Genomic DNA, 26317 nt, shown 5'->3' with positions numbered 1-26317 from the left:
GCGCTGCATGCGTCGTTAGTCGGCGGCTGTTGCTGCACACGCGCCGGCGCCGCCGAGCTTCTCCTCATCCTCAGCCTCACACAGACACAGATCCACCGGCAAACATCTGTTAGAATATAAAAAGGAGAGGAGATGCCTCGTAGCGCTGCAGCTCCACTCCACTCATTATGACACACACACACACACACTCGCATCCTTTTCTTATCCTCTCCACATACACACACACACCATCTCTCAATCTCCTACCCGATTACACCCGCACACTAAAACCCCTTTCTCCACACCTCCCCAACACTCTACCTTCCCTAAAACGTTTTTTGCTTCCTCTGACACACACACACGCACACACACACCTCCCCTCACCCCCATTCCAGTAATCTGGCTGGCCCGTGGCCTCCTCTCTCTCGCTCCACTGTTCTGTGTGATAGAATATCGATCGGTTTGCCTCGCCTCGGCGTGGAGCAGGAGGAGGGGGCAGCTGCAGGGCTATAGGGTGTGTGTGCGTGTGTAGGGGTGTGTTGGATGGGGGGGGCAGTGGTCAGACATGCTCCAAGGTTGTTACCACAGCAACAGCAGGATGGGTCAGAGGGTTGCCATGGCGTCCAGGTCGCAGGGTCAGGGGGAGGGTCCTGGAGGGCTTCTGTCTGTGTGCGAGTGTGTGTTTGTGTTAATAGGAACTGCATGCGTGTGTGTGTGTGTGTGTGTGTGTCCGTCCAGTGCTGCTATATTGAGTGTGTTAATAATGAATAGTGTTTCATGCGGTCGCTACATCTGAGCGTCTCTTCATACACGCCGTCGGTTGACTTTATTTATGAAACAGATTCATATTTTCACACATTTTAGACCAGAAATGTGGAAAATTATGTCCAGCTGCGTTTCCATTGATCATATAACTGTGCGAATTGGAATTACAAAAACAAATCTGATCAATGGACTCACAGCAAGCTTGAAAAACAAAAAGTACATTTTATAGTAAAAAGTTCTTGCGCTAGGATGTGGCGGGTTACAGCCGTATTAAAACTGCAGTGAAACGCAGCAGTCATGTGATCAACAACCGGATGTTACTACTGGCAGAAACGATGAAGAAGACAGGAAGTGGTTGAAAGTCAATTGTGTGGCGTGTGAACAAATTTATTCACGTTATTTTAATTGTGTTTCTTATTTAATGGAATCAAAATTGCTAAATTGTGGGATTTGTGATGGAAACACAGCTGCTGATTGATGAGCAGAAAGACTTTATTAAATCCCAGACTTATACCAAGCAGATTTCTCCTGGCTGATACCGATTTCTGGAGTTTCCTTTAGATTTGACCTGTTGATTCCATATTTGACAGTTTGAGATTTTAAAAGAACATATCCACTAATTTAGGAATCGATTATATAGAGTATACAGACTAAACAAAACCCAGTTTTAATGAAAAAACATGCTAAGAATAGCAGTTAAGCTAAAACTGTACAAAATAACATTTTGCATTTAAGAAAAAATCTTTTTTCTGTAAATATGTTCAACACAGAACTCTTCAAGTGGCAGTTTTAGTTTCACCTGTTTCAAATTATGTTAAAAACTATCGATTAAGCACCGTTTTCCTGGCCAATTAAAGGGTTAATCGGCAAAATAATCAGCAGCTCTGCACTGTATTGATGTTCAGTCCAACAGAAAGAGCTGAGCTTTGCACATGTTGGTGTTAGAAGGATTTTTTAGCTACAGATCCATACTCTGCTACAACTGATCAAACATTCACTAAAGGAAAGTTATGTTGTATTTTAGGCAATAAAATGTTTAAATGTCTCATTTAAAAGCAGTTGGATTGTTTATTTACAACTTTTAATGTATTTCCAAAATTATTTAAAAAAGGCTTTAGAGATAGAAAGAAATATCCAGTGGAAACTTTTTATCTGATTAATTAATCATCAGAATAATCAATTTCTGAAATAATCATTAGTTTTACAGTGAACTAAGTTTCATGTTATTTTATACCTACAGTATGTTTAAATACAAAAGTGATGGCCTGTTTAACCGACGGCGGTGAAAAAGCTCATTTTGTAGAAAATGAAACATAAAAAAACAGATTTCTGCTCTCTGAATGCAACAATTACTGAATTTTTTATTTTATGCCTCATTTTATCAATTTGTTGCACGTTGAATTCATGGTACAACATAACTTAGACATAACAAAAAATTATGCTTCAGGAACTGAGCCAATTAAGTAACATAATTGATCAATTCCAATCTGATTGACTAATTAACTGGTGCATCTCTGTTGACTTTCCATCTGAATGGAAAAAATTGAAGGCTGCAGTTTTTATTCCCTTAACAACAAAACTCTCTAGTGCTTCAAACTTTGGAGGTAAATTTGATATAAAAAGATATATATATATATATATATATATATATATATATATATATATATATATATATATATATATATATATATATATATCAAACACTCACATAGAGAGCAGAAGAATGTTTTAATTATTCTTTTTGGAAAAATTGTTTCTGCAAAGTTTATTATGTCACTGTGAACATAAAACAGACGAGCAATAGTTTAATCACACAGCAGTTTACGGTGAACATGCTGACCAAAACAAATGCTTCTATTAAAAACCATCAACATCATGAAGACTTTATATCTGCAAATCAATAAACAAATACGTAAATGTTGACAAGATGTCTGCAGATGATCCTCTTAACTCCACCAGTCACATGAATGCAGATAAAATATCTCAAAGCATCAAATTAACATCAGAAACTCAACGGGGAAAAAAAAACATTGAGTGGAAAACAAGAAAGCTTCAAATAAAGAGAAAATCTGAAAAGCATCGATCCATTTTCTAACATCCTTAGTTGATCATTGTGATTAAATCTGCTACATGTAAATCATGTGTTTCACTCTTCTGTCTTCCTCACCAGCTCAGCAGGAAATGGAACATTGATCAACATATTTAATGTATTTTGTATTAAAGTACAAAATGTAATGATTATTGCTAAAATGTTCTATACAAACAAACTTGATCAGTTCTGAGATATTTGTCTTCTGTTACCAAGTTATATTTGGGCATCAAGGGCAGGAAGTTCATCAAACTGCCAAAACCTGAAGATTATTTGCATTCAGTGAAAATGAATGACAATTTAAATACCTCGATGTGCCATTGAGCAAGGCACTCAACCCCAAGCTGCCATCCAGCTGCTTATTGGTGCAATTGGGTGAATGTGTGGTTAGTGAAAAGTGCTGCGAGTTACGGTGTAACTAAAAAGTGTTGTATGAATTCATCCATTTACAGTTCATTGTCTAAGAGTAAAAGCAATCAATAATCAATAGTCAGACATATTTTCCTTTTTACCCTCCCAGCTGACAACAACCATATTTGGAGCAAAGATTAAACCAAAAAAGCCGACCTAAGATTTAATGATGGGCTCCTGGTTTAATCAAAGGTTCTGGATGTCACCAGAGATCGTTTTCACTCCCACCCTCTGTTCCTGTGACGAAGGTCTGCTCTTCATCCTCACCAGCACACTGATCACAAACATGGCGGCTGTACGAGACAGAAAAAACTTCAGATGAGACTTTACAGTAACATCACAGCAAAGCATATTTAGTTTGATGATATTTTTTATATTTATATCTTCATCTAAGCCTTAAATAAACAGAGCTGCAACACATTTTTATTCATTTTCACCCAAAACATTGTGATTGTGTGTCCAGTTGAGGGTTTGATTCTGAGTTAAAAGAAACCTTAATTCACCAAGATGTGGCTCAGAATACCGATTCACATCCAGCGTGACTTATCTGCTCAAAAGCACCTTACTTCTACGATTTCCTCCTTCTCTTTTTTAGATTTTAAGCCAATGGACCAAATAGGATCTTAAAGTCACAAGGCGTCTGTGCAAAGCCAATCTCTGGCCGCTCCCCCTCCTCCAGCATGGCGCGGTCCCTCTGCAGGGTTATCAAACAGTCCCTGTGCAGCTTGAATGGCTGCGTGTGTGAGACATTTCTGCTCCATTTAAGGAAACTTTGTGGCAGAAATAATAGATCCAGGTTTAGGTTTCACTCACTGAACACTCCCAGGAATACGATCATTGGCTGCTTGAAGTCAAAAATCAAAACCCTCCAGATTTGGTCACGAATGTTGGGAGGATCTGCAGGAGAGCAAAAAAAAAAGTGTTTATAGCAAAAATGCATTTATAGTTTTTCAATCTTATGAAAAATTATCCTCCTGCTCTGAATACTCACCTGGTGAGACAGCTTTTGATAGGTAGAATCCACAAAGTGCCCTACGAAAGAGGAGAAAAGGGGATTTATCAGTGGCATTAGAACACGTGTCAAACTCGAGGCCCTGGGGCCAAATCAAGGTCGTCATAGGTAATTATGTGGCCGTCCAGACTCTAGAGACAGAAAAAAATAAGCAAAAAAATTTCAAAAATGCTTAGATTAATTTCAGAAATTTTCTTGGGAAGAAAACTAGAAATTTTCTGAGCTTGAAAAGCAGAAACTTTGCTAGCAACAGGTAAAAAAATGTAGAATTTTTGTAACATTTCTGAGTGTGAAAATGCAACAATTTGCTTGGAAAAAAACTCAGAAATGTTAAAATTAATCTCAAAAATTGATTAGGAAAGTTTGGTTCCAAAAGTAAAGAAATTTTACATTTGTAAGATTTCTGAGTTTAAACTCAGAAATAGAGTTGTTGTTTTTTTTGTTTGGGGTTTCTTTTCAAATTTTCAAAAATTTGTAGAATTAAATAAAAAAAAATTTTGGAAATTTTCTCAAAAGTCAAATATTTTTGACTCTTTGAAACTCAGAAATTTCAGGGATTCTCAAAATGATCCTGTTGCAGGATACAGCCAAGTTATATCAATATGAAAAAATCTTCCATATTATACAAGTTCAAGAACTTCTTGTCAAATGTAGAAGCATCTACTTATTAATAATAAACAGTTTAATGGGAAGTTTTATAAATATATTTTTCACAACGGTCCTTGTGAAGACATTCATGATTTTGATTTGGCCCAAAATGTAAATGAATTGACGCCACTGCATTTGATGATTTATAACTTCCATAGTGGAAATCTGAATAACTTGAGCATCTAATTTACCATTTTTGGCACACAGATGACACCAAAAGTAAATTCCAGTCAAGCTTAACTCTCACTTCTGTAACTGATTATGATTAATATGTTGTTCAACTGGTTTCCGACATCTGAACTTAAAAACTGAAACCAGAAAGTTTTCTCGACTTAGTTTTTCCTCTTTTTTTTTTTTCGTTTCCCGAAAATGTAATAAATGTTGACTCACACAGTCGGATACCAGAAAATACAGATGAGGAATAGGGTCTTCAGGACCAGGATGAATGAGGCATCGTCCAATCTTCGCTTGCCACAGCTGCAGTTCGGCCATGTGGCCACCAGGTGTCGCTGTAAATTGTTTACCCGTACCCGTCTGAGCAGAAATCTAAGCAGAAATTAGAAAATCTCGTTAAAATAACAGTTAGATGGTTAAAATCAAATTCATCTATTAAGTTTAAATAAATTCGGTTGTTTTTGGTCAGACTTTACTTAAGATCACCAGTTAACGCAGAGCTTTTCACAGGAAAGTCTCAGAGGTTCAGGTTGTTTAGTTCGTACCTGATGTTATTGTGTAAAACCACCTTCGTATCTTCACCTTCGTCCACCCTGATCTCCACATGCCCCATGTGGCCGCGCAGATGAAAACCTGAACTGGTTTCTCTGGTGGTTTTGCTGAAGCTGCTCAGAACTTCGTGTTCCCGGAGGTTTCCGGGTTGTGTGCGGGAAGTGTCCGCCCACCATCAGCAGCAGGAAGACTTGTGAGCGGGACCCGATTCTCCCAGTTCAGTGGGTTCATTTTATCACAATTCCTCAAAAAATGCATACGGGACTTTAACACACAATCAACACGTTGTCGAGGTGTTGTGTACATATTAACTATACTTGTTTACACTTTATATTTTCACATTTTAATATGGAAGCCTAGATCGGACAATTTCTAATATATTGTTTCCAGATGGGTTTTCTCAAGATAACCTGGTTTCCTTCAGATGCATGCAATCGATGGATGGAATCAAGTTTAATACACACACCAATCATCTCAAGAAAAAAATGTTTTCTCAAGATTAATTCTATGTGGGGAAAAGCAAACGCCTAAAACTTTCGCTCTCAGCCTCGTATTTTAGCTCACTGTCGAAATGTTTGTGTTGTCTACCTGTTGTGTACCTGTAAAATTTCACGTATATTTGACCTGGATGGAGTTTAATAGAAATAACGACCTTAAATAAAACTAACATATTTACTTGTTCCGTTGTTGTGTCATTGTGTTTTTCATGCAAAAATAAGTCTAAATAAACATTATAAATAAGAGAAAAAGAAATATGAACTCTAAAGTTTCACATCAAACCTGGAATTAGAAATCCACATTTGTTTGGAGGAGACAAAACATTTTTCAAACATTATAAATGACATAATCTGCACATTTAACTTGTGCATATATATAAAAGTTATTGATTTAAGCTGGTATATCCTGATGAAAACTTAATGCAATTTAGCTTTGTGTTATTTCAAGTTTACTGAGATATTTGCACTAGAAACCAAAACAGTTGGTAAGATTTTGTTTTAATCTAAAAACATTTTTAGTTAATACATTTATTTCCTGTAATCATTCAAAAGCAATGGATATTGAATATCTATGATCAGAATAATCAAAACAGTCAATGAGACTATTTTAATCTGTGTACCAGCAGGAAGTTATGACATAAAGAGTTACTTTCCTCCAGTCAGGGAGCCTGCTGTCCCGCTGTCATTCCTTACCTTTATTTTACTGACTGTAAAATGTTTAATAGCCTTTTCAGCAACAGCTTTATTTCTTTTGGCTGCAGCCGTCCAGGTAATGTTTGAATGTGTCAAAGAAATTGAGTCTTAATTATCAGTTATTGCTGTTTCTTCCCTCTCAGGTTGCAGCCTATAGATCATCTTAGATGTGTTAAAATTGGGGCTTTTTGCCTGAGAAATGCTGTAAAAACATGAAAAGAAGGACTGAGTCAAGTAATTTCATAAAAACTTGTTAAAGATGTGTAGTTTTGTCTAAATATTTTAGTATCTGTATTATTTAGTCTTTGATATCAGCTTCACTGAGGGCTTTATGTTTTTATTCCCGTTGACTCTCTGCTTCCTCCCACACTCATCCAGGTCTTTCTTTTCCACCTGAAGTTGTTTTTCTTTCTCTAATGATGTCTCTGGGTTTTTTTTCCTGTTCTTTTTTTTATCTTCTATGACCTTAATATAAGTTTTATTAGACGGGAGAGAAATCACTTTCCCAGACGTTGAAGCTCACTGTCCACCGCGAGCTGAGCTTCATCACCTGCTGCAGTGGTCATCGCACAAACACACACACATACACACAGGTTGCAGTCTCAACTCCGTCGCCATGGAAACAGCCAAGATGCTGAGTGCAGGGGAGGAACAGGATGTGAGGAGAAACCCTCTGTATGGATTTCAGGTGAGCGTTTCTGCACGCCGTTTTGTTCACCTTCACACGTTTTGATTCCTAAAAGTTTCAAATAATTCTCCCTCTCCCTCCTTTTTTCTCATTCTCTTGATTTTCGCCTCACTGACCCTTTCAGGATCAAAGCACAGCCACACTTAGAGGCAAATTACAGTTAAAGTCTGCATTTTTAAGCCTGGCTGACCCTCAGTTGGAGTCAAACGTCCTGAATGTGTGGCTGTATTAACTCGGACGCCACGTTTTGTCCACTGAACAGCTCAGGACTCCGTCTCACTCCCTCTCTCTCTCACTCCCTCTCTCTCTCTCCCTCTGTCTTTCCCCCACCTTCCTCTCTCTCTTTTCTCCTGAAAGCCAGATGGGCCGCAGCTCCTTTTATTCTCGGGCCCCTGTGCACGTGCCGAGGACACCGGGCCTCACGGCGTTTAATTCACAAGCTTTAACCGCCCCCTTCTTCTAACCCACACATCCAGCCCTCCTCCCTCCCTCTTCCTCTGCTTTCTGTCCCCTTTCTTTTCTTTCCAACACTTCTCCTGCAATGCCTCCCATCCCAGGCAAGACACTGTAGCAGAGAGCTGGATCCTCAATGCAACAAAGCAACGTTGCTGCAGGTTGCTCCACAGCTGTTCTGTTTGTGCACAGAATATTTACTAAAAACACGATTTACATGTAATTTTGTCTATTCTAGCCATTCAATTTCATTTTATTTATGTACTTAGTTATATAAATTAATGTCTTTTAATATTTCTCTGTTCTTCATTTTAATTTCACTTGCTTGGTTTCTCCAAATCAATGCATGTGTTCTTGCTTCTTATTTATCAAACTGTTGTTTTTGCTGCACACACACACACACACACACACGCACACACATGCACACATATATATATATACTGAATATGGCGTGTGTGCGCTTCATTATTTCCTACGTGCATAATTTTTTTAGCAGTTCTTATTCACTTTATTTATGTATTTAGGTAATATTTCATGTTTTCTGATATTTCTCTGCTCTTCATGTTAATTTTTGTTTCTCTAAATCATTGCATAATTTCAGCTTCTTATTCATAAAACTGTTGTTTTTGCTACATTTATATAAATTTTATCCAACATATATCAAATTTAGACATAAAATATATAGAGATCTTTTTGTTCCATTTTCTGATGGATGACTGGACTCAGGTTTTCATCTCTGTATTCTCTGACAGATCTCAATATCTGCATTTCCTGTAAAAAAAAAAAAATCAGCTGTTGATTATGATGCAGTGTTCACTTTATTATAGTATTTATATTTCTTATGTGTAAGTATTTTTATCTATTGCAGCAGTTCTAATTGACTTTATTGAAATATTTAGGTATATTTTAATCCTGTCAGATTTTTCTCTTCTATTTGACTTTCACTTGCTTTGTTTTTCCAAATCAATGCATGTTTTTCTACTTCTTATTCATAAAACTGTTTTTGAAGTATTTTAATGTAATTTTTAAAACTCAGCTTTCATTCATTTCATATATAGATAGATTGTTCATTAATCCCATGTGGGAAATTATAACATAAACAAAATACATAACTATGTATGAGTACACACATTCAGCTAAAATGATTTAAAAAGCACACAGCATGTAAAATATATTATTGCCCATACATAATCATATCATTTAGAAAGGATTTTGCAGATGTTTTTGTTCTATTCAGATGGTAGAGAATGAAAACATGAGAATCGATTCAGAATGTGAATTATTATGGCAGGAGGACTGTGTGAACTTTATTTATATTTCTATTTACACTTAGTTTTGTGTATTTTAGCAGATCTTATCATTGATTTATTTATTGAGGTCTTAATGGGTGCAACACTCCTTCCTGTTTTGTTATTTTAATATTTATCTTTTTCAGGTTAATTTTCACTTCTAGATTCTTCCAAATTATTGCATGTTTTTCTGATTTTTTGACGTTTTCTTTTTTTCATAAAACTGTTGCTTTTGCAACAATTACTTATATATTTTTAAACAAATATGTCATTTATAATGCATTTAGCAGATTGTATTTTCTAATAAGCCTGAGCTATTTCAGAGAGGAAAAACACAGATTAAAGCCTGAAAGTATCTGTATTTCCCCTAAAAACCATCTGCAGAGTGTTAATGATGGCGGGAGGATGGAGAATAATTCTCCAGGCATGCTGTTTGTGATCAGAGCAGCCTCCTAACAGGATGGTGATTTCGCTGTGAGGAGCGTTGGGTGAAACCGAGGAGGCTGCAGGAGTCCGGCGCTGCTTGATCTGCTGCCTGGAGGCCAGTTTGACCTCCTCCCCTCCCATGCAGCTGCTGAACCGAACCCAGAGATGCTCCACTCCCCGAATCAAAGCGACTGATGTGCAGGCCGTGAGCTGCAGCGTTTAATCCGGTTAATTGGTCTGCACGAGGAGCTGCAGGTGTCCAGTCTAAATCTGTTGGTTTTCCGTCATGCATTGTCCAAAATAATAACTAAACAAGCGCTCTTTCTCAAGATCTTCAGCCTTTTCAGGGAAAGCTGGGCCGAGCGGGAGTATTTATCACCAGCAGGCTCTAATTGTTATTGAATGTCCTCTGTATTTAGGCGGGATTATTCTGCTTAACGTGGAAATAATGAGGTGTCTGATGTGGAGGCGGCCGCAGGGAGATCGATGGGAACACTGAGTTAATTACGGCATAAATCAATTAAAAGCAGCGAGCAGGAGAGAGGGCAGCCCGGCTGAAGGAGGAAGACTGTTGCACCAAAAACACGTTGGAGTTTTTAAATCTTTATTAAACAAGACCGGAAATGACGGCAGAACAGCTGTCAAATAAGAATGTCCTCCAGCTCTTCTGAAAGAACGGAGATCCGGGATCCACACACACCGAGTCCAAGACCCGGTTCCCCGTCTGAACCCAGCAGGACCGACACGACCCGCTGATCCCCCACTCCCACTCCCACAGAGGCAGATCAATAAACTGCTCAGCCCAATCACTGCGCTGCCGTTTGCGCGTCTGGACTCACGTTTTCCTGCCAGTTAAATGTTTATTCCCTCCAATAATATGCATTTAGATTAATTCTAAATGATAGAATTAATCTATCATTTATTCTGAAACAGAAATATTTCATTTATTTCCAACATTTGCACATTTTTGAAGTGAACTCCGTAAGAAAAAGTTAAAATTGTATTTAAATGCTGAATTATTTATTTCAGAATAAAAATACAATTAAAAGATACAAAAATTATTTGTCAGAATTAAAGCCTCTACACTCACAAACTGGATTTCAAATGCGGATTTAGATGATTTTCGTTAATCAGCTGCTATTTACATAATGAGCATAAATTTTACCAAATGTATTTCTGTTAAAACACTTACATTTTAAATAAACAATGCACATAATCAGCCTTTCAAATATGTCTAATAATACAATAAGATAATGCTTTAAAATGCAATAATCTACATATTCAAATTATTTAAACACGAATTTTAAAAAGGATCTTATTGCTTCGTTTTGCAAATATTAACGTACCTTTTAACGAATCAAAATAGCTTTACAATATCCCGCAAAATTATAACACATTTGGTTGTATGCAAATAAGAATAACCTTAAGAAAATAGACATTTAGTGATTTTATTTCCCTGATAAATCAACACAAAAATAATATCTGGTCATTTCAATCACATTTATATTGATCTGCCGTTAATTTGATTATTTATTGGCTGTAGACGACCTGAACGCACCATAACAATGCGAAGGAGTTTTTCTAATAAAAAAAAAATATACAAAATGAGGAAAAACTGCATATTATTACAATTACAAATGTTGAATTTAACGAAATTTAAAGCATCAATTACGTATCTAAAAATAAATTACATAAAGGCCCCGTTAAGTACAGCAGGGCGCTTTGATATATTCTTATAAATAATCTATTTTTCTTTTTATTTATAATAGATAAAAATGTAAATTTTAAATATCGTGTTCAGACGCCATCATGCAGATTATTTTATGTTTTTTCTTTCTCCTTCAGTTGAAGATCAAACCCAGACAGACACTGACCTCTGGAAGAAAAAAATCCCCTCATTGTGATTGAAAAAGACTTTCAAATTTGTCATCGATCGATTTTCCGTCCGAGTCGCGACACTTTCATGACTTTCATTTGAATTGATGAATAATAACAGATTCATATCTGGAGGTCCACATGTTCCCCAGGAATCCAACACTGTTTCAGAGAAGCCTGAAACGTTTGCTTCACTCTTTCATAGAACGAAAGAATAATAAATATTATACAAATACAAATCCTACTTTTTCATTCTTGACGGATGAGCATAATGTGAGCGGATAAACAATCAATAAGGGTGACAAATAACAATAATCATGATAAAAACAGTTGGAAAAAATTACATGATCTACATTGTTCTGCCTTTATTCTCACAGTAAACATGATCTGTATTTGGTGACGGCCGCTTTATGTTTTATTTTAGGCCCGTCATTTTGTGGAGCGACCCCAGGGTTAAAGGTCAGCCGGCCACTTTCCCATCGGCACAACCCCTCAGCCGATCAGCTACCAGGAACCGAGAGAAGCGGCTGGGAGGTGGGTCGTTTTTAAGGCCTGAGGAGACAAATTCCCTCTAAAACACCCCATACTACCTGATAGTTTGGTGTTTATTTTATAAATTATGAGGTATCCCTCCGCAGCGGCAGCATAGTTCCAACAGCCGCCATACTGTCGTTGCTAAGCAACACAAAGAGAGACAGGTGAGTTTTCTTTGCTTTAATTATCAAAATTAGCTTTTAGCTCGTCAACCACATGTTAGTGGGATTATTTAGAAAATATTTATCAGAAAATATAAATTGTAGCTGAAGTTTAAACTCCCAGAACTCCGAAACTGAAACATTAGTCGGCCATCTTTACTGTTAGCTTAAACATTAGCGTCAACAGCCAACTTACACCCCGAAAGTAGCAGGTAAAAACTCTTTTAAATCATTTAAAAGTCAAATAGAAAAAAAAAAAAACAAGTTTTCGTGTTGTCTGATGAAAGGTTATATTCTGGTTTTAATCTCAGAATTCTGATTCAAAAATATGTAATTCTGACTTGTTTTCTTAGGCATTCTGTGTTTGTTTATAAACTTTCTCCTGCAACAAAACAAGATAAAAACAAGACATTTTCATTCTTTAAAATATTTAAAATACAACAACAAATTACATAAAACATCTACAGCCAGATTTCTCTGTCTCCTTCTAAATCATGCTAATAAATTAAAATTCTCTTGGAGTAATTTTACAGCAGGACCTAAAAATTTAAGGCAATTTTCAATGTTTCCTTTTTGAAAAGAATGAACTATACCAGAACCTGCAGTAGACATTAATTTCAGAGGAAATTTTAACTTATTTCAAGAACAGGAAATTAATCTTAAAAAATATTTTATTCAGCTTTTTATTTGAAGTTTTGGGTGTTTTAAAAACAGATAATGATGTAGAAATAAATTTTTTCATTAAAATAAATAATTTTCAGTATATTTGGGTGGCATAGTGGTGTAGCCAAACCTGACCGGCTCACCCTTAAATAATATTTCCTCATTGCAGCGTGGAAAATACGGATCAGGACTGCTCAGACACTGATAAGGGGCCCACTCTACCCCCCATGGTTTGCTGCCGTTTCAGGGACTCTCACAAATCTTAAAGGCATTAATTTCAAAGTAACCAATCATATGGAGTAATATACGTTTTAAACCATGAGTTTGAAAATGTTTTAATCCACTTTTAAGATAAACATGAGATCAGAAATCACCATTCTGTTCTTGTATTTTATGATTTATGAACCTCAGAATGATTATTCCCTCTCATGCCCTATTGACTCCCATCATTGCATGTATCGACACGTGTGTAAACTCCACCGCAGTCAACATTTGACCAGCGTTCCTGTGTAAATACTGCAGCCGCAGCCTGGGAGGTCAGGAAAACAGTAACTCCCGGGGATTGATTTCCAATAATCTGCTCATTGCTTGTCTGATCCGCAGGATGCAGGGCTACGGGGAATTGCCGGCTCGTGTCCAGGCGGCTGTTGCTGCGGTGACTGGTGTGAAGATAATAGCAGTTAATGAGATATTAACCCACGTAAAAAGGAAGAAGACGAGGATGGGCGAGCGAGCCGGACTAAAGAGGACAGGATCAGGCTGCGTCTGACCTGGATGGATCGATGCTGCGCCGGTGTTCAGGCGCCGTAACGAGCGGACCGATCCGCCGCCGCCTCTGGATCTGATGAGGTAAATCCAGCTCCTCGCTACTGACGCACAGAAACACAAACATCACGTATGCTGCACACATCAACTGGCTCTCCGTCCAGCTGGTCTGGCCTGCAGGTCAAAGGTCAGCTTCATCCCAGACGCCTGACCTCATCTAACAAAGGTTAACATTTCTGCTGCAGGAGTGTGTGTGTGTGTGTATTCAGGAATAAGTCTGAAGGAAAAGAGGATGCAGATTTAAACATGTTTCTGCTTTTAAATTCATATCATTAGTTTTCATTAATAAAAGGTGAACAAACCTGAGGAGAAACGTTGCAGTTCATCAGTGACTATCGTCGTTTTTATCTTCAGCATCATCATTCTCTATTTTACTTCCTGTCTCTACTTTCTCTTATCTCACCACAGATTTTCTGTAAATCATCACCTGACCTTGATCCATGACATAGCATCTGAACACACACGCTGGGAAACACACAATTACAAACTACCAAACACACAGCCTGGTTGACTTTCTGCAGCATAAACTGAACAGTCACTGAAAATCTCTGATCGGCTCTTCAGTTATCGTTTTTCTATCCTTTTTTAACATGCATCCAAATTAAAAGAAATGCATCCGTTTGTTCTGCAGAAGCCTGTCAATTTCCCGAAACAATTAAGAGAATAAATTATTTTCCCTTTTTAGATACACACTAACACCGTATGCAAAACTGTGTGTCAAAGTGTGCAGATTCTTGTAGGTTATTTTATTGTTACTAATGACTAACAAAGTGAGTGAGTAAATATAAAAATATGTTTAAAAACATATTTCTGTTTAAGTTGGATGAAGTAATATTTTTAATCTCTCAGGGTTGGAAGGTTTTCTGTCCTGTGCCAACTCTGATGGCTAACTCTGGAACGTTTATCCTCCACATTAACAATGTGATATACGTCTAACACTCCTGGACTTTTTAGATATAGAATTTGTGCATGGTTTTATTTCAGATTAGAAATTTTTACGTTCAAATTAAGGGCTCGAAAGAAACTAGATCAGCCAAAAATAACTGTGGTTTTCAAAGAAAAGGAAGAAATCACTGGATGATGAATATAAACATTAAATCTGTAATTTTCTTTCCATTTTTAGCAGATAGAAATTCAAAATGAATGCTTTAAGTGTCCCTCATTGTGATTAAGTCCTTTCACAAAACACTTACAGCACCATTTTGCCATGTTGATGTGCTTTGGAGGAGGTTAGAGGTCAGTTCACCTCCGTTACACACCTGACTTGTCAAGCGAGGAGGTGACAGCGATGGAGCTCAGGGGCGGCTCTTCTTCATGGGTTTATGATGGAAAGGTTTTGTGAAAGATCCTGGAGTCTCACATATTCCCAACTGGACACAGATCTGGACTGGATTCTGTGTCGTCCTGCTGAAATAATCACAGAGAAGAGCTGGCCGATTATATTTGTTAAATCCTCAAAAACACAAAGTTTGATTAATCTTTGAATAATCTCAATATTTTTCCAACAATGCACTCCTTGTGTTTTCATATGTCAGAGTGATGTCATCACGTCTATGGCGGCCATTTTGTTTGTCGAGTGTGCTTTACTGCTTCCATCTATTTGAATTCAGGTCAACTGTATGACTTTATATATATATTTATTTATTTGCATGACAATAGAGGCAAAATATTACCAGAATAAAGTCGTAAAATTAGGAAAATGAAGTAATTTCATGATTATTCCAATACAAAAAAAAATAAAACTGGTGTCCATAATTGATGAGGCTTTTTGTTTTAAATATTTGAAATGCTGCCAAACTGGTGATGTGACTTTTCCTGTTTTATCCAAGTTTTCCTTTCATATCATTTTGTTTTTTATTTTAAAGCGGTTACGAGGCACATTGGTGAAACCTTAAACTGCTGTCCCGCAACTTACTCGCCAGGTTGTTGCCAAGCAACCAAAGAATGGTTGAATTGCTAGGTAACCAAAGAGTAAGAGAGCTCGTTGATGCCATGATCCTAGCCTAGTTAGCTGTCTGAGATTGAGTGGCTAAAGTCTTTCCACTGGCTACATTGATCAGAGTTTAGTGAATATTCTACATATTTAACATTCGGTCAGAAGTATTATTTATTGATATAGATCACATGTCTGTATATTATTTATTTATTCATTGTTTAGCCTCATTTGTGGTGTACAAAAACTAATAATCAACAAAATATGAATGTCATAAAATTTGTTTCCTCATTGATTCCTGACCGTTGCTCTCTGGTCTGAAGTTTTACTGTCTCGTATTCAGGAACCCACCGACTCTACGGATATTTCCAGCAGACGGCCTCCTCTGACTCCCTCCACACTAATCATCCCACAGCTTCAAAGATGAAGGTAGGACTGAGTGGGGGGAAGGGGTGCAGGAGAAAGAAACACGCCTGACCGACTACCTACAGCCCTCCTCTCCTCCCAGAAACCATTCTTTTGCTCCTTCCAGCTCTCCTTCACCCTCTAATCCCTCGCTACTCCACTGCATATGTTTCCTAATCCGGAGTGTGTGGGAGGCCCTCTCCTCACCCGCCCCCCACCCTTCGCCTTTTCTCTCGGTGGCTGTAATGCGGTAACCTGCCTCCGTTCCTCCTTTCTTTTAGCTCTCCGCCTTTCTCCCTGCAGCTCTTATCATTAGACCGCACTCCCCACCCGCCCCTCTCCCCCCCGTCCACCACTCCTCTGGTTGTCTGTTCTGCTTTTTCTTCATTTCTAGCGAACATGTTCTGTTTTTCCCTCGCTTGTCTCTCAGGAAATCCACTTGTCATGAGTACATGGGAAAAACTGCACAACACTTAAAGGACACCCATTATGCAAAACTTGCATTTGTAAAATTTTTGTACGTCCATTTGGGTCTCAACTGCTTCTAAAAACAGCCGAAGTGCTTAAATAAGTTTATGTTGTTTGGTGTCTGGAAAACTCCTGATGGTTTAATAACTACCAGAGATGCACCAGTCCAATATTAATATCTGTATCGGTCCCGTTATTGAAAAAAATTCTATATCAGGTGTAATGACAATGTCCGTGATTTGTGCTTTATTATTTCTTTTACATTATATTTATAATTCCTAATTGCACTTTCTTAACCACTTGAAAGGTTTGTCGCAGTTTATTTTTAGATATTTGACCGAGGTAGTCAACATCTTGTTTTTGTCAGTTTCATTTTCTTTTTTCTTTTTACATTGGCTGTTATGCTCTTAATTGCATTTATTGAATAAATTGAAGTTGTAATAATTACATGTTTGATCAAGCTTTTGACACTACTTGGTGTATATCAGTGTGTTGTACAGCTGCAGTTATGAAAGAAACTTATAATCTATAACATTTACATCACCTTGCAACCAAGCGCAGCTCCAGCACGTTTGGTCAGCTGGTTTTCCTGCTGTATGGTCTGTACAATGGCTGCTGGAAAAGACAAGTGTGTTCTTGTTGACTTAACATCCGGAAACCACTTGCTGCATTCTTGTTGGTTGTGCATGTATAGCTGAACAGTTACGCAGCTATTTGCAGCCATTTTTAAGTGTGAGTGTAAACGTTCAGTTGGGGGGCGTGGCCAGTAGCAGCTTATGAAGATTTAAAGTGACAGAGACCCGAAAAGATTTCAAAATAGGCAGAACTGATCAGACTAAAATCTCATGATCGATTTTGTGCCAAGAAAATGTAATGAACATGTTTTCTATTGTGTGCTAACCTCTTTAAGGAAGCATAGTAGATCACCTTTAAATTCACCTGGACATATTATTCTTAAAGAATATTGAAATTTTCATGAAATTGGTGTCTAAATTGAATAAAATTTGATGCAGTGAGTGTTTCCACTCTCTTCTTCAACACTTGATTATTTCCTCCTAGAGTCTGGTGCCCTTTCATCCTCTGGCTGTCTTATTTCCTCGCAGGTGATTTTGTTCTCTCAGTTCTGCTGTGCACAAATACACACGCACACACACCCCGACGCACACAGACACACACGCCCACACTCACGCTTTCTCTCACTCACATTCGGGCTTTTTGTCCCGATTCTTCTCCTGCTTTACCCCATTACTGAATGGTATTCCTGCAGGCCTTTGTGCAGCCTTGTATAGGCACATGCCAAGTCAAGTTATTTCAGAGCGGTTTCAATGGAATTACCCCCCAAAATAATCCCCCTTTTTGCTCCCACCCAAAAAAAAGAAGTAGAAAGAGACATGAGAATAAAGAAGAATAATGCAAAATGAAGCTGCAGCCTTCACGCAGAATGAGGCTGTAGCACCACACTGGAGGAACACGAGAATATGAAAAGACCTCACTGGACGCAATAAAGACCCAGAGCAGAAAGGTTGAATAAAAGCAGCGGCGTTTTCTGGAAAGTTCAGGACTGAAGCTGATCTTTGTTAGCAAAGGCAACAGCATCAGAAACTTAACATTTTCACCTCTGAATTCCTAAAACAGGATTGAATTGCCTTGTTACAGTTGAGCTACATGCACGACGAAGGTGGAAGACACTGAAATTTCTGGTTCAGCACCTCGGACGGTCCTTATTTGTGTGGAGGTCAGAGGTCAAAGCAGCAGCGGCACACAACGCATGTAATGAAACTGAAGGACGGCCGTTCAAATGATCCGTAAATCAGGAGTGACTCCAGAAAGCGCAGTTTAAATGCAGCGCTTCAATAAGTTTTAGATGCTCTTTGTGTGGCTCGTCCGACCTTCAGGCGGCGACTTCTTCCAGCTTTTCTTCCAAAACATTTACTGTTGGAGATGAAAAACATTTAAAGGAGTCATTTTGAGTTTTCTGTGCTTTTTGTCAGAGACACAATGAACATTTTGGAGACAAACGTTGAGAAAGTAAAAATCAAATGTGAAGCATAAGCAACAAATTTTAGATCTGTTCACGAATATCATGCATATCTGCTGTATGAAACTCAGATTTCCTCCACAAAAACACACTGTGAATTACTTAAAGTTCATGAAGGCTCCTCTGATCAAAAATGCCTTTTATCAATCTCTGCTGTGCTCAGTGATGATTTCTAATATTCAGTTTGACTTTCTTCTTTCGTTTTATTGTGTGAAACCCTTGCTGACGTGCAGAAACGTGCGAGCTGCTGGGTTTTTTTACGAGCGTGTCCTCATCAAGGCTTGTATATATTTTCATGTGTGAGAGTGTGTGCCGGTGCCAAGTGTCATATCGATAGGTTAATGGCTGCGGTGTCAGATTCAGGAACTCTCTGATTAGTTGACAGTCCACTAATCCACACCCCGTCCTGAGTTATTGGTCCGGCACATCGATTTCCAGCCCGCCAGCCAAACCGCGAGGAACTCGGGGGTCGTAAGAGAGCCGGCCGCTATTGATTGGCCCCAGATCCTCCCCGCCGCCCTCCCTCACTGCCGCCACGCCGTGCACACCAAACACAGATCCTGCAGCACCCAGCCTGACCAGGGCTTCATGGTTTCTGTCTGTATGTGAAATGAAGCCTCCTCGCATGGACCTGTAGGTTTATATATTTATAAGACCTCCATCTGATCCATTGTAACAAGTAAAAGATTTTCATCCACTATTTTGCCAACATCACCTGCTGCTAAAATGAAATAATTAAGATAGTTTCTTCTGCAGTTTAAAGCAATGATTTATTTATTAGTCATGCTTGATTGGGATTTGCTGTGATGAATCAATAAATGGTGATATTTTTGAGATGAAAAATAAATTATGCATAGTTAGTTGGCCTGTCATCACACATTTTGCAGCGTGATAAATTGTCCCAGTTTTTATTACGATAAATAATATGATTGTTTAATATATTGATGGTGGCATAATGATTCAGGTATTCCAGCAGCTCAGGTGATGAAGGCTCACTTCACCAGTTGATGGGGATTCAAAATCTTGTTGGACATCTTTTTAGAAAGGGAAGTATTTTGATCTTTTGATCAAACCTTCGCTGGTGTCTCTACTCATTTTACACTCCAGTTCAAACTGTTTTTGTTTGTTTTTTGGTATCTTAATGGATTGGCACCACTGGTACACTCTAACCAGAACATCAAGGTCCAATCAGCTCCAGTGTGGAGATGACACAGCTTCTGTTGGTCTTACCTAAATATCCTGTCACCGTGAACAGAATGATGATAATTTTAGGTCTCTTTTAAGAACACTAATATACCAATTGGGTTTCAGTTCTAGCTGAGCAGAAGATTAAAATTTTATTTTATATATTTACATTTCAGTGTTTATTGGTGTAATTTATTGGCTAAAGAATGAGAAGCTGGTCAGTCATGGAGGTAAATCCAGAACAGATCTGGAAGAAAACACTGCAGAAGTCTTTAAAGTTAACTGTCCAGCAGGAAAACAGCCCTGAATATACAGCCAAAGATGCAGTGAAATGGTTTAGGCCACAGCATATTCATCTTTTAAAATACCCTAGTCAAAGTCCATCCTCACCATCTGAATTTATTGGACAAAAAAAAACATGACCTTTTGCTTTCACATCACAATTTAGCTCTACTTTTATGTTGATCCATTAAATACAAGTTTGATTAAATACAAACTGGTTTGGGGTGTGATTACTTTTGAGACCTGCTGCACCTTCACCTGTCCTACAAATCAGAATCGCTGCATTTTCCTTTACATTTACCCTTTTCAAGTCAGGCTCATTTTCTCCTCTTTGACATACGATTGCTGGAGCTCCAGGTGAGACGGATCTAAAGAATCAAACCTGCAACTGCAGCAAGGCAAGGCAGCGTACAAGGCAAACGCATTGAACCCTGTTGATTCATGGGAACATCCAGTCTTCGCTGTTATCCTCCTCTCCGCATTCCCTGCATCCCTCTTCCTTCCTCTGTTTCTCCTCGGCCCCTGTGTAAGCATCGGGGTGGGGTGGGGATGAGGGGTTGTTAAACATTTTTCTTCCCTCTTAATTGTTTTGACTTGTGCCATTGGCATCCCGATTAGGCCCCATTGATTTCCCACTGCTAAGTGCATTGATTTCTACATTTCTCATTGATCCTCACTTCTAAATCTACCCACACACACTCTGTGTCTGTCTCCCTCCTCGCCAGGAAAACCACGCAGGCTGAACATGAGCTTGTGTCTCTGTATGATTGTGAGGATGTCTGCAAACAAGTAAATTATACCAAGATAAGGAGGGAACACCAGAGATCCGAGAGTTGGCCTTTATGTGGAGCTAAATGGAGACAATGTGTGTCTGAGGCAACATCTGGAGGATTGTTACAGATTAATTGAAGAGTTGGTGACACAACTAATTATAGATGCACTTTTCTGGGTAAAAGACTTGAATCATCCATCATTTCTCTGTCTTTCTCTACAGCAGGCAGATATTATTGTAATCTTCTAAAGTAGACATGATCAATATTCTTCTGAAGGTCCAAAAGATCAGGTTCTAGATGTAACAATTTAGACCAAAAGATGAAATTTCTACGATTATTGACTGGGTTCAAATGATCTATTCTAGATTTATTGGTTGGGTCCAAAAGATCCAGCTTCACTTTTCTTTTGGTTGTTTGTTTGTTTTTTGTTTTTGTTTTTTTGCTTACTTCTATGTTCAATTATTTTATATTTTCAATTAAAACTATCCCTTGTTTAGGCATTTGAACTCTGACCTGGATTATTAAGATACAAAATGGCTCCTAAAAGGTAGGCTATATACTAATGATAAGATTAATGAATATAAATTGAATCTTTTGGCCCAGTTTAATTTTTTTCCTCATTTATTTAAATATACACAAATATGAAGAAGAACATAGTTTGACATTTTTGTTATAGAAGATTTCTAATGAATGATTTTTTTAATTCTTGGTGAACAGTGCATGCTTATATAAAGGTTGATGCATAATCATCGTTATCTGCAGGAAGGCCTGATATTCTGGTTCTTAAACTTCATGCAGCTCAATGGAAAACTTTGAAATATCATCAAAGACTATACAGAAATGTCCAGGTTTTAGTATTCTGAAAATAATATGATAATTTGCATGACTGGCCAGAAATGGAGAATCTCGCAAAGAGTTTTGTTCTTGGGAAGAAAAGTTGTTGATAGAATCTCAAATTCGACAGCAAATAGATAAGAAAATTGTGTTCAGAGAAAGATTTTAAATAATTTGCATATTGCTCCATTCAATGCATTAATGGTTATTATAATCGATGCACATTAACAAATTAAATAAAGTTGCTGAGAAAATAGTGAAACTTAAGTTAATGAGATGAAGAATATCAAATGAGAAGCACTGATATTTTCTTCTTTATCACAATATTTTCTGTCCTGTTTCAGCTTCAGTGTTGTCTAAATGATATAAAACACCTTTAAGCTCTTATGTTTCCAGTGTGGGTTTTGCCATCGTTACACACACACACGCACACCACACACACACACACACACACACACTGTTTCCCTTGATCGTATTCCACGGCGTCCAGGAGAACCGGGTCTGATCCGCTCAGAGTTTAAGGCTCTCATCTCCCACCATTTCTGCAGCGAGCGCACATCGCCTGTGCCGGCCGGAAAGCTCCATCCATGTCACTGGCATTACCTCAAGCCTTCATGCTGCGTTTGTGCTAAGCTAAGCTCTTTGGGCTCAAGAATCAGAGCTGCGTGTGTCTGCATGGATATAATGTCAGATTTTGTCAGTTTCTGGCATTTTTTGCATGTTTGGGCAGCAAAGAGCACGTCTGGCTTTGTATCCATGAAGCTACATGTGAACTTTAAGGCATAAAAGCAAAAAAAGTCAATATTTCAGCCCTGCTTCCCCTCACTCCATCCCTCTGTTCGGCGCTGTCCTGCGTTTTAAATCTTAAATCCATTACAAGCCATCTAGGATGAAGCAGGATGCAGAACACGTGTGAAATACAAACGCGCGCAAATTCAGCGCAGGAAGAGCGTCTTCAAAGCCAGAATGAAATTACCTGTGAAAATGAAAGAGAATATACATGAACAAAATCCCTATAGAGCCTATGGAGATAAGAACACAGTATGGGGGGGAGAAAGTGTATGCACAAACCGATTTTCACGCTGGCTGTGATTTCCAGCGCGCTCGGGGTCGGGTTGAGCTCGTGAGCTGTAAGCAAGAGCATTGATCCGCCTCGATGATCGTATCAAGGTGGCGTATCGACGGCATCGTGTTTTACTCTTTTGTTTGTCGTCTGCGGCCTGAGAGGAATAATGGAAACGTAGGAGAGGTATTGGCAGCGCCGAGACGGGCCTATTGACGAGCTGTCAGAATTGATTACTTAGTCAGGCCACGGGAGGAAAGGCGGCAAACAGAATGAGAGATAACGAGAGGAAAAAACCTAAAAATAACGCGCCAGAATGGCTGCAGATGAATCTCTCCGTCTGAGGGATTAAACAGAAACTTTGTCTTCCTTTCGGCTTGTGTGTTAATATTTTATGGTTTAATAAGCCTCATGTAACAGCCTGGTAATGATTCTAACTCTTCATTTGCTACTGTGTGTGTGTGTGTGTGTGTGTGTGAGCGGTCACAACAGCAGCGGAGGGGTTTGTGGTGATATAATTGTAAGCTGGTATTGATTGGCTCCCCTTGTTATTGATGAGGGAGAATTTAATTCAACCAACTCGTTTGTCAACGTGACACTGCCATTTAACAATGAACTCTTTCGCTCTCTGTCTCTCTCACATTCACACACACGCTCACACACACACACACACACAGGCATTCAGAAAAGATCTTGTCCTGCAATATTAATCCTGGGTGTCCCAGGTCTTACATTCATGTATCTAAAATTCAGGCCTTAAAATGTCTTAAATAATTTTTTAGAAATGTAAATTAGCCATGTATATATTAATGACAGGCCTTAATCTCATATATTCTTGTTTTATTTATTTATGTTGCTGGACTTTAATGTCAGAATACTAGCGGCTAACACACCCCGGCTAGCTGGTGTAACGTGTGGACTTATCGCCGGTTGACAGGACGACGTTCATCTTCACCATTGTGTCATTTCTCTTGCAATGCTGCATTTATTCGGTGCTAAAAGGTTTGGCACTACTACTATATAAAATCTTCTTTTGCACATTTCTGTCATGGTACAGATCTTAAATTTCATTGGTAAAGGTCTTAAGAAATAATCCATTTTGTTGGTGAAACCTGCAGAAACCCTCAGAACAAAAAACTAAATCTTGCCAACTATTTTTTTATTTGAGTATCTGGTGCAAATATCTTGAAATAAGGCAGAAATAACTTGCAAGTAATTTTTCAGAAAGAAATATGAGCTTGTTTTTAGAGACTAATTTCTTAATATTGGTGATGGCAAATTATTTCCACATAACATGGAAAAAATATCTTGTTTTAAGTTAAATAATCTGCAAATTGCACCTGTATTACTTTATCAACATAAAGAAATAATTGACTTAAAACAAGAAAATGTTGGAAAAAGTTACTTGTAAGTTAATTTTGACTTATGTCAAGGGTACTAAGATGTTTTTACAAGAAACTAGACTAAAAATACTTGATACGATTTTGTTTTAGCGGTGCTGTAATAAAGATGTTTTCTTACTGAGAGTATATTATCTTTTTATATTTTCAAGAAATTGAGCATAAATATTTTTTTGTCAAATATTTGTATTTTTAAATGTGTCTGCATTGTTTTCCAGGTTGTCTTGGCTCCTTGTTTACATCGATTGATCAGAAATGTATTGTAACCAATAACCCTCTGAGAGAGGATTTAAAGGAAAAGGAAATATTAACGAGGCCGGCCGTGCGTTGTGTTCTTCACCTCTTCTTTAGATCCACACTTCTCCCCCCTCGACACACACACATCCCTCCTCCTCCTCGCGTTGGACGCACAAAACACACTATATTCTGCAAGAAATAATTGCTTTTGTCTGGAAGGAGTTTGTATCGGGGCTCCTGTGCTCTTGCCCTCCTCTGTGGAAGGGGGGGATCATGAGGGACAACTGGTCGTTTCTTTATTCGGCCTCTCCTTCTCCCTCCTCCTCCTCCTTCTGCTCCTTTTCTTTTCGCTCCCCGTGCCTCTCGTTGGGCACGCGGATGTCATCTGTCAAATGGGAGCAGCTTTTTTTTCCTCCAAGTTTAAAGGGGGGTGGAAGGATCTTTTGTGATGTGACGTGTGCCGATTCATGGTTGAGATCAAAAGCTGCAGCTTGTAACGGAAACGGCTCCAAATTAGATTTAAGATTAAGAACAAATGGCAGCAAAATGAGCTATAAGTATAAACATGTCAGATTTATCCACTTAAATAAGGTGAAGAAAAGTTGTTTTCATAAACAAATCTTAAACTATTGATTCACATTAAGCATTCAGTTCTTGTTATTAGTCTATAACATTGTTCACTTTTTAATGTTTTCCAAATTTATCAGATTGTGAGGATATCTCTAATCCACTGATTATCTGACGTTCTGGACTCTGAGATTACAAATCTGAAATTTTCTGCCAAAGTCGCTTTTTAATCAAAATCTTACCAACTATTTTTTAGGCCAGTTTCTAGTGAAAATATGTTGAAATGAGACAAAACCAACTTGGGAGTGACTTTTCAGCAAGATACATGAGCCCATTTTAAGTAAATAATCCCTTAATATTGATGAAGTAATCTTGTGGCAGATTATTTCTCTTATAACCTGGGGGAAATGTCTCACTAGTGAAATAATCTGGCAGGGGAGCTCATACAGTTTCATCATTAAGGAATTACTGATTTAAAACATTTTGTCTTTGAAGTGTGAAAACTGAATGGTATTGGAAAATGCTCTTTATTTACTCCATGTTGACAGACACCCTGTTTCCATCTGAAGAAAAGCAACCTCAAAGCTTTGTCTTCTGCATGCATGTCTTCTCCAGCACACCTGAGTTCGGTGAATGCCTTGTCACCAGGCCTCTGCAGAGGTGGTTGATGAAGGAGTTGAGCCATTTGATTGAGGTGTGTTGGTGCATGGATGCCTCTAAACGTTTCAGGATGATGGCTTTGGAGAACTGGAGATGGGCCAACCTGGTCTAATTCACTCAGCTCAACCTGACGAGAAGATGAGTTTTCAGTTACGCTGTTGTGTATCCGCCTCGGCTTTGGAAGAGACGCTGCCTTAGGTAAATAAGGGAGCATCAACTCCAGCCCTGTTTGGTCCTAGAAGCCTCGGTCTCTGTACAGTTGATGGGAACTTTGTGGTTCGAATGAATACGTGAACGGTAAACGGACCAAAGATCGCTCCAAAAGCAGGAGGCGGATTACAGCACAGGGCATTCTGGGTAAATACAACCAAAACAAACATGCTAATCTAGCAATAGCTTGTGGTTTTCTACCAATGACAAAAGAGAAAACCTACTAAAATCCAACTCTACTCCATTTTAGTTTACATTTTGCGAAAAAGGAAGTTGTGCTCAGGATCTTCTTCTGAGGCATTCATGTGATCATGTGATTTCCTTCAGTGGTTCTTAATGCAGCGCCCTCACAAGTGAGCAGGAGAGCAGGTTTTTTAATTAGTTTGGATCATTTTACTCGGTGTGAAAGCCAACGACAGCAGCTCAAAATTTAATAAAAGTAGAACAGAGTATGCCCGTCTATCAGGCATACTACACCATAAATCTCCAGCACCAGATTATTAGCCCTTTGACCCCAACATGCTCAGT

At 38.4% G+C, this 26317-nt stretch overlaps 1 protein-coding gene across 2 annotated transcripts in view; it reads left to right on the top strand.

Moving 5' to 3' along the window:
- The first annotated feature begins 12048 nt into the window (after positions 1 to 12048).
- Positions 12049 to 26317, top strand: part of LOC122843577 (POU domain, class 2, transcription factor 2) — an 85241-nt gene continuing 70972 nt past the window's right edge. The window contains exons 1-3 of one of the 2 annotated variants that reach the window (XM_044138416.1): positions 12049 to 12249; positions 13513 to 13758; positions 16011 to 16096. The gene's annotated coding sequence lies outside the window, so the exon portion shown is untranslated. Of the gene's footprint in view, positions 12250 to 12277; positions 12459 to 13512; positions 13759 to 16010; positions 16097 to 26317 lie in introns of those variants that run through there. The other variant, XM_044138417.1, reaches the window with a different exon arrangement.

This window comes from Gambusia affinis, linkage group LG14, assembly GCF_019740435.1.
Source record: "Gambusia affinis linkage group LG14, SWU_Gaff_1.0, whole genome shotgun sequence".
Lineage (NCBI taxonomy): Eukaryota > Metazoa > Chordata > Actinopteri > Cyprinodontiformes > Poeciliidae > Gambusia > Gambusia affinis.
This window is presented reverse-complemented; position numbering and strand designations above follow the sequence as displayed.